Below are 18,487 nucleotides of genomic sequence, written 5' to 3'. Positions count from 1 at the left end.
GTCTTTTGAGTTTGTATTAATATAACAATTAACAATTAATATAACAATTCAAGTCAATTGCACATTTAAAGGTATTTATTCTCTTAAGCATAAACATCTACAGATTAGCTGTGCCCTGAACATGAGACAAATTAAGTCATATCAGGAAAAGGCTTCTCCTGTTTGCCCCGGGTGACAAACATAGCAGAGGGATGCAAATCAGATTGGTGAAATCCTAATTTTGTTGCTAGCAAAACCTGGGTTTTTTCATAAGGCCTCAAATTTTATCATGAGTCATCAAATAGCCTGATAATAAAAGCTATTATCTCATATTTTAAACAAAGAAGAGCCAAATGGTATTTTGCTCCTATTAATAAACTCACTGACTTAGTGAAACAGCCATATTGTCATTTATGTCTCACATTGTTATGAGTCAGAGGAAGCAGGATTTAATGAAAGCAGTGGTGGAACTGCAGTTCCAATTTTACTGGAAATTCTGTAACAATAATGCTTTTTTTCTTTCTCTACTGTGCAGAAGGATGTGTTTGATAGTAGTGACATTCATTTCAACATTAAGTTTCTGTACAGAAAGAAATACTTTTAGATTTTAAATGTCCTACTCTTCAAATTGAGCAATCACTAATCCAGCACCACTCACCATCAGATGCTTTGAATGCACTTAAGCCCACAGTGCTCAGTGCAGCTTTTCCTTGGGGAGGCCAGCTGGTGGTGACTAGAAAGTCACTGCAGCTGCCTTGAGTGCTGGCTGTGGCCTGAGTCAGGTCCTTTCTCCAGACATGTATCTCTGCTATGTGTTTCTGAGACTGTATTTTCACTCTTTTGGCCTCACTAGTCAATCAGTAGCCAGAGTTTTCATGTATTTCCTTCTTCCCCTGAGCTGGTTTTGTCATGGTGAGTTAAGTCAGTAAAAGTTGGCTTATACCAAGATAAATATCAAGCCAAATAACCTGATATTAAATATATATATATAAGAGTGTAGAGTTGGTAATTCTTTAATTCCTCTGGGATAATGCAGTCATACCTCATGAGATAATGCTTGATTAAATTCAGAAAAAAAATACTGGAGAATACTTAAACACTCTCAAGCTGGTTATCTCAAGTTCTCTAATAGAAACATTTTGATTGTATGAGGACATAGGCTAATCTGTGCCAGCTGTTCTGTAGTTAACTATTCTGAAAGTCTCATTCCCCCTTCTCCAGCATTTTTTTTCTCTGCAGACATATTTCATGCAAAAGCTATGCTGACCTTTAAAGATGTTTTATGTTTTTGTCACAAAATATGGTGACAGTGCTTATTTCTTTTCATATTAAGAAACCTCATATCTAAAATGGTTCTTTAAAAATGTAGCAAATGTTTAATTATTTCCAGATTTGTGAATGATAACCATAACAACTCTGCAGTTATTTTATATAAGTGAATATAAGGAAAGTATTAAATAGTAATCTTAGTGTTTCATCATATAGAAAAATAGTATTATTTTTAAAGAAGTTAGTAAAGCTTCAATCAAAAATGTATCAATTTACTTAATTCCTCAGCACATTTACTGGAGATTATGGCTATTGTTTACCTTGTGGACATATGCAGAAATAATAAGTATAAAAAAAAGTATTGCTCTGCTGACAAGCAATTTTCAAAGATCTGACCAGTAGATATTCTTTCTTTTCATAAAAATGTACAGTGTTACCTTTGCACTTTTAAGTAAAGAGTATATATATATATATATATATATATATATATATATATATATATATATATATATGTACATATATGTTTGAAAAAAACATCTTTCAAGAAATATCCTATTACCAAAGGTCACTATACTGCACTGGGAATCTTCTAATATTCATTTTTCTGAGGTATTAATCATAGTAAGATCAGTCACTTTTTAACCCAGAAAAGTAAGGGATTGATTCTAAAATTAAGAGGGGCATTTCAGCTTATTATCAACAAAACACTATTTTATGATAAAGGAAAATGAAGCCAAAAAATTATATAACTGTTACCATTTAGGGCATTTTTTAAACAAACGTGTATATTCCATTCTATGATGGCTTTATAACTTTTGGTGAGACATGCTATTGTTACTGCATCATGTCTTCTTTTCTGTACATGGAAGCAGTGATATACCCTAGGCTGTCTATTACATAGCTTCAAAAGGGAATGAGTCATCTGGGAAAATCCAGCTGAAATATAATTGCAAACATCATCTTTGTTTTGCTTTAAAAAAGCTTAATTATTAAAATGGCATATGCTTGTGCATGTTAAGGTACTGAAAAACAGAACAATCAGGCATTTCCATGCAAGTATAATTATAAATACAAAATATTATCCAGGCTTTGACATGTATGGATATATAAGCATAAAATTTTGCTTCAAATATTTAATATTTGAAGTGTTCTTTACTGCAATCCACCTAAGCTGGAATATGCAGATAGGAAATTCTAATGTATACAGGCTGCTTCCTACTACACAGTAATTCTTTGTTATTCTTTGGTAATTCAGTTTACCAACACTTACTGAATCAGTTCTACAAATAGCTGTTTTTTGCATCTCTTCATGATAGTGTCTCCATTTTCAGCACCTAGATTCTTCCAACCTGAATTTAATTCACCATATCATATTCAGAGTCTAGACTCATTAGTAGCACTAATGGGAAGGAAGTGGCAAGCAACTTATTTTATTCCGTTAACTTGAAGGGTTGAACTACTGAAAATGCAATTCATACAAAAGCTGAGGATTTGTGAAAATCAGACCAAGTTAACTGCTGGACTTTTAAATATCACTTCATAGTTACAGCAAAAGAAGTTGTTCCTTCTCATTTTCCACAGTTTCTTACACTTTAATCTTATAAGATAATTAGGGTATCATACTCTTGACTTAAATAATTATGTCCAGGAGACATAGTCCTTAATATTACTGCTAAGCCCAGATTTAAAATAGTTTCTCCACTTTTACTTAGCATCAGTCTCTAAATGCATTGAATTTCTGTAGTGCCATAATTTTTATTTAATGGTAATACTATATAAGCCCACTAAAGATTCAAAACTATAACATTATGATCCTTGGAAGCTATGTATTTGAATTTCAAAGAGCTGGTAAGGGTCTTCCCATGATGCTCATAAACAGTAGAGAAAATATTTTTGCATCCCTTATTTCCATCTGTTCTAAGATCTACTATAATCTGTCCCATCCTTTTGTAGTTACAGTAACTTTTTGCAGTGTTTGAAACATAAGTAATACTGCAGAAGTCTAAATTTTTAATCAAATACCCTGGTCACTGAGCTAACTGATCACATGCCTTCCTACTGCTTTACTGATTTTCCACTCAGTTTTTAATCAGCTGAGGTTTAAATCAGACACTAACCTCAGAATACAAGAGATATGAGTGACTCAGTAATTCCATCTTGCACACTGGACCTGAGAAGAGTTTTCCTCCTGTGCCCACAGTGCCCGTGTTTATACCCAGAGCAGCTGACTCAGCTGTGGGCAGTGCTGACCAACCTGTCCTTCTCAGTCTCCTTGTTTCCCCGAGTCCTGTGCTTGCCTTTGAAAACTCTTCTCACAACAACCCAATTTTTCTGCTTAAATCTTTCTGCAATTAAATAATGAAATTATTAATAAACCACAAATGACAGTAATACTCTCAATGACACAATACAGAATTTTCCTAGAACATATAACTCAAAGAGTCAAGGAAGCAAAGTCAAAACAGACTTAGAAAAAAGATTTTCCCTAGAGCACTCCTGAAAAATGATGCTCTCAAAATTTTGAGATTTTGATAGTAATATGCTTCATGAGAAGCATTTATTTTGTAGAAACTCTTTTATATTTCAAACTGAGGAACTGAAAGGGAAGTTCATTGTGCAATTCTCCTTAAATTTGGGATCTCTTCCTTCCAAAGGAGAACATTGTTGTGGAATTCACTTGAGGGTAGGAAGGCTAAATTAGAAAGCCATAATTTGTGATCACTGCCTATTATTCTTAGAGCTTTTCCAAGCTATGTTACTCCTAGCCCTACTGGCCCTTTAGCCAGATCATGTGAATCATTAAGGATTTGTTTAAACATGTGGGCTCATTTCAGTAGGAGATGTTAAAGATTTTTTTCTACTGGCCTGAAGCATAGATGAATTACGCTATGTGCCAGCTGGAATTTCTGAAAATGCTTGAAAAAATATGTATTTGTATTTATTTACTTCTCTTGAGTTGAACTGTTGATATGACTTTCATACCATTAAGACATGGCAATCACACCGTGCTGTTTTCCAAGCAGGTACAGCTAAATCCACAAGAATAAACTTCCCCTGCAACATATTCAAGCTAATAGTCTTATCGGATACCTAGTCAAAACAGTAGTGTTTACTATTTTTAAAATATCCCTTGCTATTTGATGTTGATATCTGAACATTTTAACATTTCATTGATCACAGGAAATGCCAAGTAACTTATGAAGAATAACAGAAAGTCCAAAATTATGTATTTCATATTCTGTTTTTATCTTCCTGTCTTGAATGTCACTTTCTACTAGGCCTTATCAAATTGTGTTTATCCCAATAACTGTTTTGGTGAATATTTTGGAATTGAATCCAAGTTTGTTGAACATTAGTTAAAATACGTGATTTAATCCTGGCCCAGATATGTTTGTCTTTTTTATTCTACCACCTCTTTGTGATAACTCTTGAATTCAAACCTCCTATTTGACTTGGTAAAGTCAGACTTGGAAATAACAGTGACTTCTGAATCTATTTTCCCATCTTTTATATGCCAGTAAAATAAATGTCTGTGTGTCTGTGTGTGTGTGTGTGTGTGTCTGTATTTCCTGCAGCACAATATTAGTATGTTGGGTGTTAGTCAAAACTAGAACTTGCAACCAACCTCACCTCCCATTCAAATTGCCCAGCTCCTAATCACAGCCTGCTGCTTCCTTTGTGGACAGACACACTGACACAGACTGACTGACTGAACCCAATTTGAGCAGCATCTCCTTCCTGAGCTGCAGGCACTTCTGCTCTGTTCCTGGGAGACAGCAGCAGTGAAAGGAAGCTGTCAGTCATCAGCTCACCAAAAGAGAAGAGATGTGCAGGCATGTAGAGGTGCTGTAGGCTGAGCTGGGAGGCAAGAACTGATCTCCCAGCTGGATCCAGAGCAGGGCACAATGCTTTTCCTTCCTCCAGGCTGTCAGAGCTGGCCACTAATGCCATTACCTGCTGCAGCCTGGCTGAAAATGTCAGAGACAAGAAGACAAAGGAAAAGGCTGGGGCCACAGCCAAGTCTCAGCTGGACTCAAGTTCAGGTAGGGCATTGCTAGTTAACTTCTCCCTGGGGGTAGGGGCTCAGGTTTCAGCTCAGGCTGTCATTTACTGCACTTACTCCTTATTACTCTCTTGATTGACAGTGTAAACGCAGCCTATGTTTTTCAGATAAAGGTTAAGAACTTAGGTATGATACACGATAATATGTCATATCAATATTACTTACGTGGTTTTTTTCTTTAATATTTTTTCCTCACCTCAGTACATCCATGTGAGTTATTTTCAGATTTTATAGTAAGAAAATCTGAGTTTTCCTCCTAATACTGATGCATACAATTTGGAGTCATATGTTTTGGTTACTGCTGAAAAGAAAGTGAAAATTATCAAACAGTCCTTGTATCTGTTACACAACACTGATGATGTCTGAGTTATGTTGGGAAAGAAAATAACATGGTGATAACCCCAAATAATGCTATTGGTGTTGAATTTTCACTTTAGTTGCAATAAATAAATGTGTGTTTTTAAAAAAGACTATACCATTCTATTTGGTTTTGAAGGTATTTTTCTTATCCTGCAAATAAGATTATTTGTCATATAATGTAGCATAATTCATTTGCTGGAAGGTATGGCTCCAGGGTATGACTGGCAAATATACCCTGTGTGTGAAGGCCACAAGCAAAAGCAGCAATACCTATCCAACAGTAGTACAAACACTAAGTGGAATACAGTAAAAAGGTAAATCACTGAGCAAAATGCTTAATGTGTTCAATTACAATACTTTCTACTTAACCTGATTTCACAATTAATTTCTGTAGATAAAAATTATTTTCCATCCAACAATGGAAAAATTAAAGACAACCCTAGTAACTGGTTGGAAGGGACCTCAGGAGGAGTCTTCTGAAGCAGGAATAGATTTGAGGTCAGATGAGGTTTCTTGGTACTTTATTCAGTTGGGTCTTGAATGCCTCCAAGGATGCAGCCTGTAGAACTTCTCTCCAAGAACAGCTTGGCTATACCAGAGTCATTCCTGGCAATCAATCATTTATCTTGTTGTTGCTACCTGCGTGTCTCAGTCAGCTGCCAGCAGTTTTGACCTCACAAATGCTCTGAGGTGCAATAGCTTCAACTGACATTTATTTGCTGTCACAACAGAAACATGCCCTGAGAATAGTGTGCTTTTCCATTCCTAGAGATGTGCTTTCTACATCAGCTTCACCTGCAGTGAAGGCAGAGGGTTTAGCAAGTTACTCTTCATGAGGAGAGTCCAAAAGGGACTAAAGAATTGATGTGAGAATGGCCAGAGATGGAAGAATGACCCTGCATTTGCATTGTGGAGGGAAAAGAATGCATCTGAATACGGGGATGAAGGGAATACTATCATTTCCAAGGAGAAGAAATTTTTGTTCTGCATTTCCATGCAGAACAAAAATTGCTAAAAATAAGAATAAGTTCAAGATAGAGAAAGATTGTGATTCCATGTTAGAAATTAGTTTTTAGTACTAAGGAAGGTAACACTGGAAGACCTTTTTTGCTTGTGGCAGTTTTGGTGGTTTGTAAGTAAACTGGAGAATTATCAAGTATGATAGCCTTGTCATTGTAAGACAGATGACATGACATTTCGAGACCACTTCCAGTTGTATATTTTATGATTCTATGACTTTCTGTTGTTAGCTTATGAACAGAGTATGTATAAATGTGTAATTTTTTTATTGTTTAATATTTCAAGCAGTTAGTGTTGATAATTTCAGATTTAAATAGTCACTAGTCTTGAGAAGCTAAACTTACTGCTGAAAAAAAAACAGTGAATGCTACAAAATGTATTCATTTAAACATCTATGGAAAAATTGCTGAAGTAGCAATTATGTGGTGCGGCTTTGGGCCTCCTCAGGATCTAGGATAGAAATGAAAAAGGAAAATGAGTACTTCAAGTGAATGACAGAAACATATAAGCTGCACACTTTTAGGGGAGAGTGAATTCAAAGATTCCAAAAGGTAGTGGCGGAAGAATGAAGCTTTCAGGGTAGCTTTGTCATTTGGTTCTGTGTTACACGGGTTCTTTCCTTTGATGTGAATGGAGAGTGACCCCTAAAGGCTCTTAAAGGCTGTACTCTACAGGCCAGTTGTGTGTCTGAGCAAGCCCTCAATGCTGGGCACTCTGCACAGGTCAGTCCCCTTAAGACATATTTAATAGCTAGAATAATTCCAATGTGCATAAACATATTTCAAAGGCATACATGAAATAGCTGAATATATTATAAAGAAAAGCAGAATTCCTTTTCTGAACCACAGACTTCTCCAAAATTCCAGTCAACCACTTACCACATGGCCCGACATTTAGCTTTGATGAATTTCAGACAATAATATACAGAAGACAGATGCTATTAAGGGGTGTCTGAGGTAAACAAGGGAGTTTTGGTATTTTTTCACCAGAATTGGGCCATTATCAGCTCTTCAGAATCATCTCCATAGAGATGGTGCAGTAATTGTTGCAGAATTTTAGAAAAGCTTGTGTGACTTCAGCATCTTGGTTATTTATTTCAGGAAACATCTTAGTTGTAAGATATGGTGTGTGACATATAAAGGGTGATTCAGCTTCCTTTGATTCTGTATTTTTCTTGAACCCTCTAATTACCATTCATAACTATTTGCTAAGAATTCAAAGTGAGAGAGCAAATGTGCTTTTCAATGTTTGGTTTGTTGGGGTTTTTTTTGTTTGTTTGTTTGTTTTTTAGCTATCTAGAATCTTTCTAAATGTGGCTGAAAAGGAATAACTATTTCCTTGATCAACACTTCCAATGTGTTTGATCCCAATTCCAGTTTTGGGGGGCTTGTTTTTCTTGTGACTAAGCTTCTATGTAGTCAAACTAAGAAGTCGGATATGAACATCTAATTTTGTAGCCCTTTTGTTGAAACACTTTCATTGAGGCAAGTCCTGAACTTTCAAGTTTATTGGGCATTAACCCAAACCTGGACATCTTATTCACAAAAATGTTATCCCCATTCAAGATCAAGAGTTTTGCTACCACTTCCTCAGTAGCCAATTACAGCGTGCAGCGAATTGTGATACAAAAGTAACCTTAGTTTAAATCTCACCGTGCAGAAGTAATTTAGTAAGAAGGTAATTGTCACTGAGACAATCCAATTTTCTCATGGGAAAATGCAAGCTCTTTCCCAAGAAAACAAAACACTGAAATTTCTTCCTCTGAATATAAAAAAATAGCAAGGGTTTTTCTCATGCTATCATGTTCTCTTACAAACTTCTGACATAAAAAAATATTTTTGGCATTTCTTCAGCTGCATAGGTTGGCAAAGCTAAAGAATAAATGGGTGAATTAAGAGACAGAGGACAGCAGTTTGCTGCTGTTTTTTGACAATGCACCTCTCTTTTAGACCCTCAGAAAGTTACTTATGTACACACTCCCTAAGTTGTTTGGTTTGGTATTCTGAAGAAAAACATTTGAGAAGATGTCACGACCCGACAATATCTGTAAAATCAGCTTAACCGCACCGGTAAAAAACAAGGTTACAGTAAGTGATCACTTCACAATTTAATTACAAGCTTTTTGCAAGAAAAAATAAAATTCAGTACAGCTTTTTGTCCTGGCTTTTTTAGTCTTCCTTGGCCAGCACTGACGTTTGTAGGGCTGCACAGAAGACCCTGATAGGCACTACACCTTTCCCAGGGACGGTGTTCAGGTAGACCCCCAGCAGCTTTCTGGAACTTTCTGAAAACCAGTGCTGGGTACAAGGAGAACTGGGGTAGGCTGGGTAAATAGATGAGAGAACAGGAATTTGTTAGAACCAGGAATTGGGAAAATTAAAGTAACCGTGTAACCATGACATGTATCAGATAATGATTTAGATATCTATTTTTTAAAACTGAATTTGGAGTACATCTATAAACAGAACAAAGTACAAAGTTGTTAAGCAATTGTTTTCTGATCGCCTCTGATTTTTGAAATACTAAACTGTTATTAATATCATGTAAGGTGAAAGCATATTTTTAGTCATTGTCTACTGTTTTTATATAGATTTTATAGAGGATTTACTATACAGTAGCAAACATCCATTAGAGTTTGTCTGGCAACAAGAGAATGGATTGATTTTCAGTGCCTTCATAGTAATAATTTACAGCTCTGTAATCTCATACACCCAGGGTGCTTATAACCTAAGAGTATGAAACTCTGAATATTCTGATAAGAATGCAGAATAATATCTTGCTTACCTGAATGTTGTCTTTGCCTAATATTTAGTATCTCAGAGAATCAGCTGAGTAGCCTGAAGTAACTTGTGGGATTCAAGAGACCTCACTTACTTCTCTGATTTTGTGGTTGATTTTCCCTGTTGTTTCCTCATCCATCTTAGTTCTAGTGGCACATCTACTTTATGGATAAAAGATGTATTTTTCTCAGATTCTTGTGTTTCCCCTCAATATGCTGTATGCTTACTCAGGTAAGTGTTTGTGTCACCATCCCTGGAGATATTTAAAGGATGTGTAGATGTGGCACTTAGGGACATGGTTTAGTCGTGGACTTGAAGGGGTTTGGTTTATAGCTAGACTTAATAATCTTAATAATCTTTTCCAACCAAAATGATTCTCTGATTCTAACTAATCCAATTGTGTCACTCAAGTCATATGCTAGGGTAAGTAGCATTCTGAGAATCTGTTACAGTGGTTTTGTTGCAGAAAACATTCTGCCTCTGAAAGAAACAGTGATATTTTGAAGCTCACTGTTTCTAAACAAATTCAGTCTTATTAGAGAAAAGTTTAAATTCTCAGCTACTCTGTTATGAAATGTTGGCACAAGAAAAACATGACTGTGCTATAATTTCTGCAAGTTTGCAACAGCCTTTATCATAAATTGCTACATTTGCCACAATAAGAAATTCTTCAAGCAATTGTCCCAGGTCTCTGCATGAATTTATAAAAATCTTCAGTTAGTGCATTGTTTTTTGATGAAACTAACCAGACGTAGCACCAAAATATTTAAAAACATTTCCAAACAGCTCTGCATGGAAACAACTCTCTGTCTATGCAGGAGTGCAGGAAAGCTTTGCAGCACAGCAAAAAACTAAACAAAACAACCACCCTAAATTTTGTCTTACATTTTGCCCATCTTGACAATGAGATCATAATTACATCTTGCCATATGTAGAACACCCCACATCTCATCACATAGACTCATTTCTTTCAGCCTCCATTCTTAATTTAACTCTTAATTTAATGCATTTAGGCATTTTATCCATCTAAGACAATAATTTCTCATTCTCACCTGGAAGAAGGGGAAGAGTACTTTATTGGTTTTTATTTTTATGTGGTGCTCTGATACTTTTCCCACTGAACAAAGTAGGACCCTTCTGCAGTAAAGCAGATTAACTGGTGACACATTTAAAGTAGGTCTTATGCACCTGGTTTGATACTTTTTGTTCCTTGCTCCTGTGTGTCCTTTCAGACACAAGATTGATTCAGCTCCATGAGATTCCATATGGTTGGGAAACACCTGCCTATATCCTCTAGATTTCCATACGAGAACTTATCCCCTCATTCTTTTACCACCAGTCCTGAAGTTCTATTTTTTATTTCTTGCTTCTTTACAGAGGTGTTCATAATCTAGTCATGCTTTTGGAGCACCATAGCTCAGTTTTCCTTGATTCCTTTTTTCTTCTAATGGCCTCCTCCAGATATGAGATTTATTGGAAAATGTTTGTGTCTGCCACAGAAGTCTAGTGTATTTCTCATGTAAACTGCTAATCTGAGCAAGGTTACTAAAATCAGAAGGATAAATGCAGACCTTTCTGTTTCCATATAGATGGCTAATTAACTTACATAAGCACTGGGTGGATTTCAGTACATTGCAGGCTATGACAAAGTCTTCCTACATTTTGTCATTTAAGATATAAAAATTCTCAGTCAACTCCTGATAATGAGCCAACCAATCTCTCTGGTTAAGTAACCAGCTAAACCCATTGCTCTTGTATGAGGGTTGTTTTATGATTTTTATAGGACAAATAAAAGTGAATAAAGGACATTTTCTGTAACATGTTAACTGGACTTGAAACACTGAGTGGTGAATCTTCACCTTCACCTCACCCCCACACAATTCCACACATTAATAAAATGCAAATTGTTAAGGTAAGCAGGGACATTGTGCTGTATATTTTTAATAGGCTGTTTTTTTCATTTATTGATGCCACAATCATATGAATGAAATATATCTTATCTAAAAAGACTGAGTTGACGGTGCAACCTGTATTCTCAAAACTCTTAATTTACTAGGGTAGCAGGAAAGCCATGTAGGACAACAGCTATTCTCACCTATTTGGAATGTACAGAGATTTTTTTAATTGTCATGTCTGTCATATCATGTCTGATTCAAAGTCCATTGCAATTGTGGGAAGAGTTACAGTAATTTCAGGAGGCTGCTCAGTACTACTATTGCTCTGAATTCAGGCACTGCAGGGTAGAGTGTCAGTAATAGAGTTCACATAGATACCAAGCATTCCTTAGACTCTGTTTTCACTGGTAAGCTGGAGGACAAACTAGGCTTTATATTTGTTCTTCTTCCTCCGCTCCCTTTGCACTGTATTCAGGGCAGTGCAAAACAGAAACTATTTGGTTTGCTTTCCATTTGTAAACAATTTCTTGCTTCCATGTTTGAATGCAATAAATTATAAAGACATATAAAGTGTAAGTGCACAAAGCCATTCACTTATTGGGGTATTTGTAAAACACATGCCATCAAACATGTATCAAAGCTAAGTTTCATGTCGATGATGCTGATTTAATTGCTGATTAATAAAATGGTCTCCATTTTCCTCATTTCAGTCTTTGATTTATAGAATAATACAAAAGAAACGATCACTGAAGTATTTTCTTGTTCATTTTTGCACAAAATTTCTAGATCTGAGGCACTTTTTCAATAATAAAAAAATTAACATCAGTTGTCTATCACTCATATTAACATCACATTTTTATTTAATTACATTATTTATCCAGTCTAATAATTAGTATTCAGATTACTGTTATAATATTCTCCACATAGCAGAAGTCTTTCCACTCATAGCAAACAGAAATAGTGTCCAGTAAAGGTAAAGATATGCTTTTTTGCTTACTTTGTAAGTCATAATCATTAAAGTATGGTCATAAAAAGTGATTTTAGAATAATTACAATGTTAATTTAGAAAGTACCAAGAAGAACAAAGCTCAAAAGTAACTGAATCTGCTTATGCTGGAAAGAGCATAATTAATTACATTATGTTTACCAATACTTTTTTCCACCCAGTGAACAGAAATTACATTCATATTGTGCTCTGTGTTTCTATGGAATTTGATTTTGGCAAATTTCTGAAGACATAATCCTGGTATGGTGCTAAATCAGGAATGCCTGCTGGGAGCTGGATGTCATCATACTGGCTGCTGTAATCAAAAGTAACTCCAAAGATAGAGAGCAGGATTTTATACATCATTTATACTTTATGAAATTGTAGTGAAATTATAAGATAATTACCTTCTACATTGGACAACACGTACCATTTTGAGTTGGTTAATTTTACATTTTTTTTTTGTTTCTCTTAGTTACTGGAACTAGTGCCACCACTATTTGCATTAATATTCCCAGAAAGTTGGTGTAATTCTAGTGTAGTAATGGCAGTCTGAGAAGTCTATGTTTTCCATTAATAGCTACCTGTGGTAATAGAACATTAGCTAGAAAGTGATCCTGAATGACTTTCTTTAATACAGAGCTGTTGTTCTGTTTCAAGAACAACTACTTCAGGAGTGACTGCTGCCCCATCCCTGCTGAGTTAACACAGCTGTGCCACAATGATTCCTCAGATTGTTTTCCACCAAGGTTTTTGAGTGATTTTCCATTTCAACAATAGCAAATTGCTAAATTTCATTATTAAAACAACATCTCTGCTAGACAGTTTACTCAGGTGACATGACGCATGGAAAACTAGAAAGCAAAAAAACCCCTAAAGTTAGTAAATAGTCTATGGGTGAGTATGTGTTTAGGCAAAAAAAAAAAAAAAAACAAAACAGCTGTAGAAAGGATATTACTACAAAGGAAAGCTTGGATTAATTTGGATTAAATTGGCTTTGAATGTGAAAGATGTCAAGTTTTTGCAATGGAAATTGGGTTAAGTTCAGGAGACAGTATCAGTGAAGACAACATGAAAGACCTTAGGAAAAGTTAGACAAATTGAGATGCTGCACCTCACTCCTAGTTCTGCAATCTCCTTCTTGCTATAACTTAGCAGTTGAGTATATTTGGATTTCTTGTTCTCTGTCATTTTTCAGCACATTTTATTCTTCTTCCAAGAGTGCAGCACTATCCCTGCAAGCACTCTGCTCTACAGAAGGAGACATATTTTTGCCTAGAAGTAAAAAACGCATTGGTTTTTTTGAGACACCATGTTATTCAGAGATTGGTTTTCTAATATGGTTGCGTTCTTTACATTTTTCTGAGGATACAGTAGTGAAAATCAAAATTAGGACCTTACATAGAAATCAAAATCCTCTGAAGACTTCACTTTTACAAACATGACTTACTTGTGTGTTTAACAGAAGTGAAAAAGCATACGTATACTAGTGCTGTTGAATGCTTTATATATGGAAAAACTGATCAGTGATCTAAAGTTCTTGTAAGGAAAATGAGAAGCTTTTTGAGAAGCAAAGCTATTCTCTCAACAGCAAGTGTGAATGTGTAGATGAATAGCTGCAGGAATATATGAGCATGTCTCATTACATGTGTTATGTACACCAGTGTAGGCCTACGGTATTGGTTCCATTTTCAGTCTGTTCTATTAGTTCAAATATTATTTATAATAGTAATCTTACTGTGATTTTTCTGGTGTCTAGGCTTGTATCTCATGTCAAAAAAGGAACAGAATGCTTTATCTTGGGTTTTAATGCTCTTTGCCTGCAATCCCTCCATAATGAATAGGACTCTAATCAGAGAATCATATGGTGTTGGGAAGGGATCTTTAAGAGCCTCTAGCTCCAAATCCCCTGTCATAGGCAGATATATGGTACAATATAGCATAAAATTTAGAGAAAAATAAAATTCTTAGCTATTTTTCAAAGTTTGTCTACAGCCCAATGGAGATCGATGAAAATTACATCAGACTAATTCCAAAACTGTATATTTTGCATTCTTCATTTGTTTGTTTGCATGAAAAACTTTATAGTATTAAATCCGTGATATATAATAAAATTTCCTTTTTTCAGAAAAGATTTTTTTAGCAAGAGAAGACAAGAATGAGTAATTTAATGCCATCTGAAATATATAGCACTAATATAAGATTTTAAGTCAGTCCAGCTAGCTGCGGATGAAGAATACCAGGCAAAACTCAGCCAGGTCTTTCAATAAATGATCTCTTTCTTTTGTGGGTACTCCAGCTTACCTTGTCCATTGTGTAAAAATCTGTCCTCTAAAATCCAAGTTTTCCTTTCCAATGCAAATGACACAAGAGTGTCAGGAAGGAGGTGATGCCCTGATGGCCCTAGCAGGGAGATGTTTAGAGTGGGATATTCTCTCCTTTCCTTAACCACCGGGGACTACACTGGCACTGGGTGGGTCTGCTCAATCTGGAAATCAGCAGATGTTTTCAAAGGGAGAACCTCCAGGGAACAGGGGAGTGATTCAATCCCCCTGAAGGTAATAAGAAAGAGCACAAGCTTAGTTTTGAGTACCATTTTTTTCTGTACAAAATTTTTGCTATGAAAATTAAAATAGGCCTTGCACTTAACAAAAGTGCCCTTTTCAAAAAGTGTCCTTTGCTTCAGCTTACCCAGCCAAAAGAAGTATGTAGGAAAAGGGACTGCAGTAGAGACTGTGTGTGTGATGCAAAACAGTGGCTAGAGATGAAAGGTGAAAACACACTTTGAGAAATACAGGATTTAAGACAGCAAGGAAGTTAAATACATCCAGTTCCATTTTTCCATGCCTGGATAAAAGAGAATGGGTGTATTAAATCTAAATTTAGGGTCATACCCTTCAATTGGTTTCTTCTGTTTGAGTTGGTTAAAGTAATTGTAATGTATTAAATTCTTGAAATCATAAATAAAAAGGAGGGAGTAAGTTCTTTCTAGAGATACTCTGATTAATACTGCCTTCACATAGGGCTTTTTGTTCATCAAGTGCTCAAAATAAAAATTACAATATGTGTAGAGAATACATTCAGAAATCGCCAGGTTTCACACATTGCACAAAGCAACTTGGTATTAAAAAAACAAGCACTTGAAGTCATGGGAGTGTATAGTGGGAAAATGTACTGTTATTCTTGTCAATAATGATATGAGCTCCAAATTCACAAAAGCAACTAAAAAACTGGCTAAATCTCATTTGCAGGCATGCTCTCAAAAATGTTTTCATTCTATTAACATTGTTTGCTGATGATAGCAACAGGACTTGTAGACTGTTTTCCTTGCAAAAGCATTTGGGGTTTTATAATTTAGGCAATAATTCAAATAATTCAAGCATCCTTCATTCTAGGAAGACTTACAATGTTTTCTGTTCTAAACATATGGATATATTCAAATTTAATTAGCTTCTTTATCACACCAGTGAGGATACAAATTAAAAGAAATATTGTTTTTTCCAGTTCATGACCTAAACTATTTCCTTCTTGTGTGGAGACATGTTAAAAATAACATCTCCAGACAAATAACATATTGAGTTTGACCTACTGTTTATATTTGTTCTGCATGCCTGATTTGCCCTATGCAAATGCCTAAAGGCAGAAATTAAGGTTATAAGGGCTTTCTTTGACCAGACATATTCCAATGCACAAGTTTTGACTTCATAATGGTAAAGGTAGGATTTCTATATCATTCTATAAATGTAATCTATATTTTTGCATTCTAATTTGGAAGGTACATAACCAGTGGGAAATAATGTGAAAAAAATGGAAGCAAAGGAAATAATGTGTTTTCAAAAGAAAATAAATTAATTGCTAACACCTTGCTGGCTATAGATCGTATCACACATCAGTAATAAAATCTCAGAATATACACAAAAGGGAGATACAAAAAAGATAAGAAGGTTATAAAGCTCTTGGAAATTCATTGGAGACTATCAAGGCTAAAACTGTCTAAATATAAATTATTCTTATAATAATTTTTGTTTGATGTGTTGCGATAAATTTCCAACTCAAAATTATCTTTTTTATTTTATGCGTTAATTTTTTGTATGATACTTAGACTTGCATATATACATATTGATAGTGCCACAGCAAAACAGCTGTTTAGTAAGTTGTAAAAGCAGAAACTATAGTAAAAATGTTAAATTTCTTATGTGAATGTGAACATCAGCCAGAACCACAAAGTTCGAACTTCTAAACAGAATAGCTAAATTCCATGATGATAATATTATTGTTTTCTGAAAGCAGTGTTTCCCTGCAAAGCCAGCATGTAAAGTCAAGCTGGAGTATCTCTTTGAGCAATATTTTTCCAACTCTTCATTTCAGCAGATTCTTCTTCATTCTTCTTCAGCATTCTCAATCTGCTGCCTACAAAGCAAGTTTATACTATTTCGACAGGATGAATCAAAAAATTTGCTAGGGGAAAATTCCAGATTTTTTTTTTTTTTTTTTTTTTGGTCTTTGAGTGAAATACTTCATATCTTTCTAGCCTAAGGAAAAAAAAACAAACAAACAACAACAAAAAAAAAAACTAAAAACCAAACCCAACAAACTTTAAAACCCTATCCAGCCACCACCAATTCCTTTGTTGTGGCATGGCAAAGAATTTCTGTTTTTTAAGTCCAGTGTCAATTTTAGGTTGATTAGGCTTTACAGTGGTGTATTTCTGAGCAAAACCAATAGAAATGAAAACAAGTGAGGGAACTGTGTTGGAAGCTAGTTTAGTAACAGCATTGGCATCCTCTGGATGTGTGAACTGGCAACAGTCTTGCTCACCATGGAGAACATGACCCCTGTCACAAAGGAGATCATGTCTACTCTGTTAGCAGACACTCAGCTGCTCCACTGGGCTTTCTGATGGATGAAATTGCATGCAGATTAGATGAAATAACTCTTCTGACATTTGTAAAACTCAGGTATCAATTTAACATAAATTAAAATGAAGATCCATGCAGTGGCAATTAATCATTTGCGACATTGTGTTTTCAATTTGGAAGAAAGTGCAACTTAACCCATTTGGTGATTTCTAAGGTATTTTGAGGTGATATTCTCTCACCATCACTCTAAACTCAGTTCAAAGTCATCAGGAGATTCTGCAAATTCAGCAGCTTTTTTAGAAACCCTTTGCATTGTACATTGTTTATAACTCTGCTATGGACTGGCAGATTTGTATTTCTACTTTCCTAAGATTTGTTTCAATAACCATCACATCTGTCTTCACATTATAAAGATCATGTAGACTGTGTTTTATATTACTATTTTATCTATACATGTTCTTTAATTCTAGCAGGAATCATCTAATTCATGTTTTGCAATGCCTTTGAAGCAGTCTACAAAAAACCTTCTAATGGAATCCTACCAAGAGAAATCTCTGTATAGCCTGAAAAAGAGTACTCTGTATAGTTTAGTGACTATAAAATAAAAGGCTAATTTGGACACTTATATTGCCTACCCCTTGGGCACAATTATGCAATTGTAACATCTTTGCATCCATTTCTTGAGAAGGATTTAAAAAAATATTATTTCAAGTGAGTTAATGGAACCTTTTATTTACTAAATTCAAATTATAAAAATCCATACAGGAACTAGTAGGGTTTTTCAGAGTCCTGAATTTTGAGGCAGACTCAAAATTAGTTAGTTATCTAACTAATGTTTCCCTATGTAAAAGGGAAAGGGAGGAACTCCTTGAGAGCATTATTTAGTCCGTCTAATTGAAGATCTTGCTTTCAGTTGCACTTTTGAGGCTCTGCTTTGCCTCCTTTTTCTACAGAGCTTAAGGAAATCAGCCACATAAACTAGGTGTTTGAAGCTGTGATGTCAATACCCCCTCATCCAGCTCTCTTTCCAGTCAGAGGATGTCTGATGCTGTGTTCACTATTACCCTAATGTACCTCATGTGTAACAAGAATTTCCAACCAAGAAAGAAATCTCTGCTACAAATTGACAGAAGAACATAGTTACACTACTGAGTTCCACAAAGAAAAGAAGTTAGGGTTATCCGCAGTTGGAAAATGGCCTCTTTGAAATTGTCTCCTGTTTCCATCGCAGATTAATCTTCATCATTTGTACTTGTACAATCAAGTTAATTAATTTG

At 35.2% G+C, this 18,487-nt stretch overlaps 1 protein-coding gene across 2 annotated transcripts in view; it reads left to right on the top strand.

The window, feature by feature from the left end:
• Positions 1-18,487, top strand: part of DLC1 (DLC1 Rho GTPase activating protein) — a 213,829-nt gene that overhangs the window by 32,245 nt on the left and 163,097 nt on the right. The gene's annotated exons all lie outside the window — the stretch shown is intronic.

The sequence above is a fragment of the Lonchura striata genome, chromosome 4, assembly GCF_046129695.1.
Source record: "Lonchura striata isolate bLonStr1 chromosome 4, bLonStr1.mat, whole genome shotgun sequence".
Classification (NCBI taxonomy): Eukaryota; Metazoa; Chordata; class Aves; order Passeriformes; family Estrildidae; genus Lonchura; species Lonchura striata.
The sequence above is the reverse complement of the archived record's forward strand: the minus strand, read 5'-3'. Positions and strand labels throughout refer to the sequence as shown.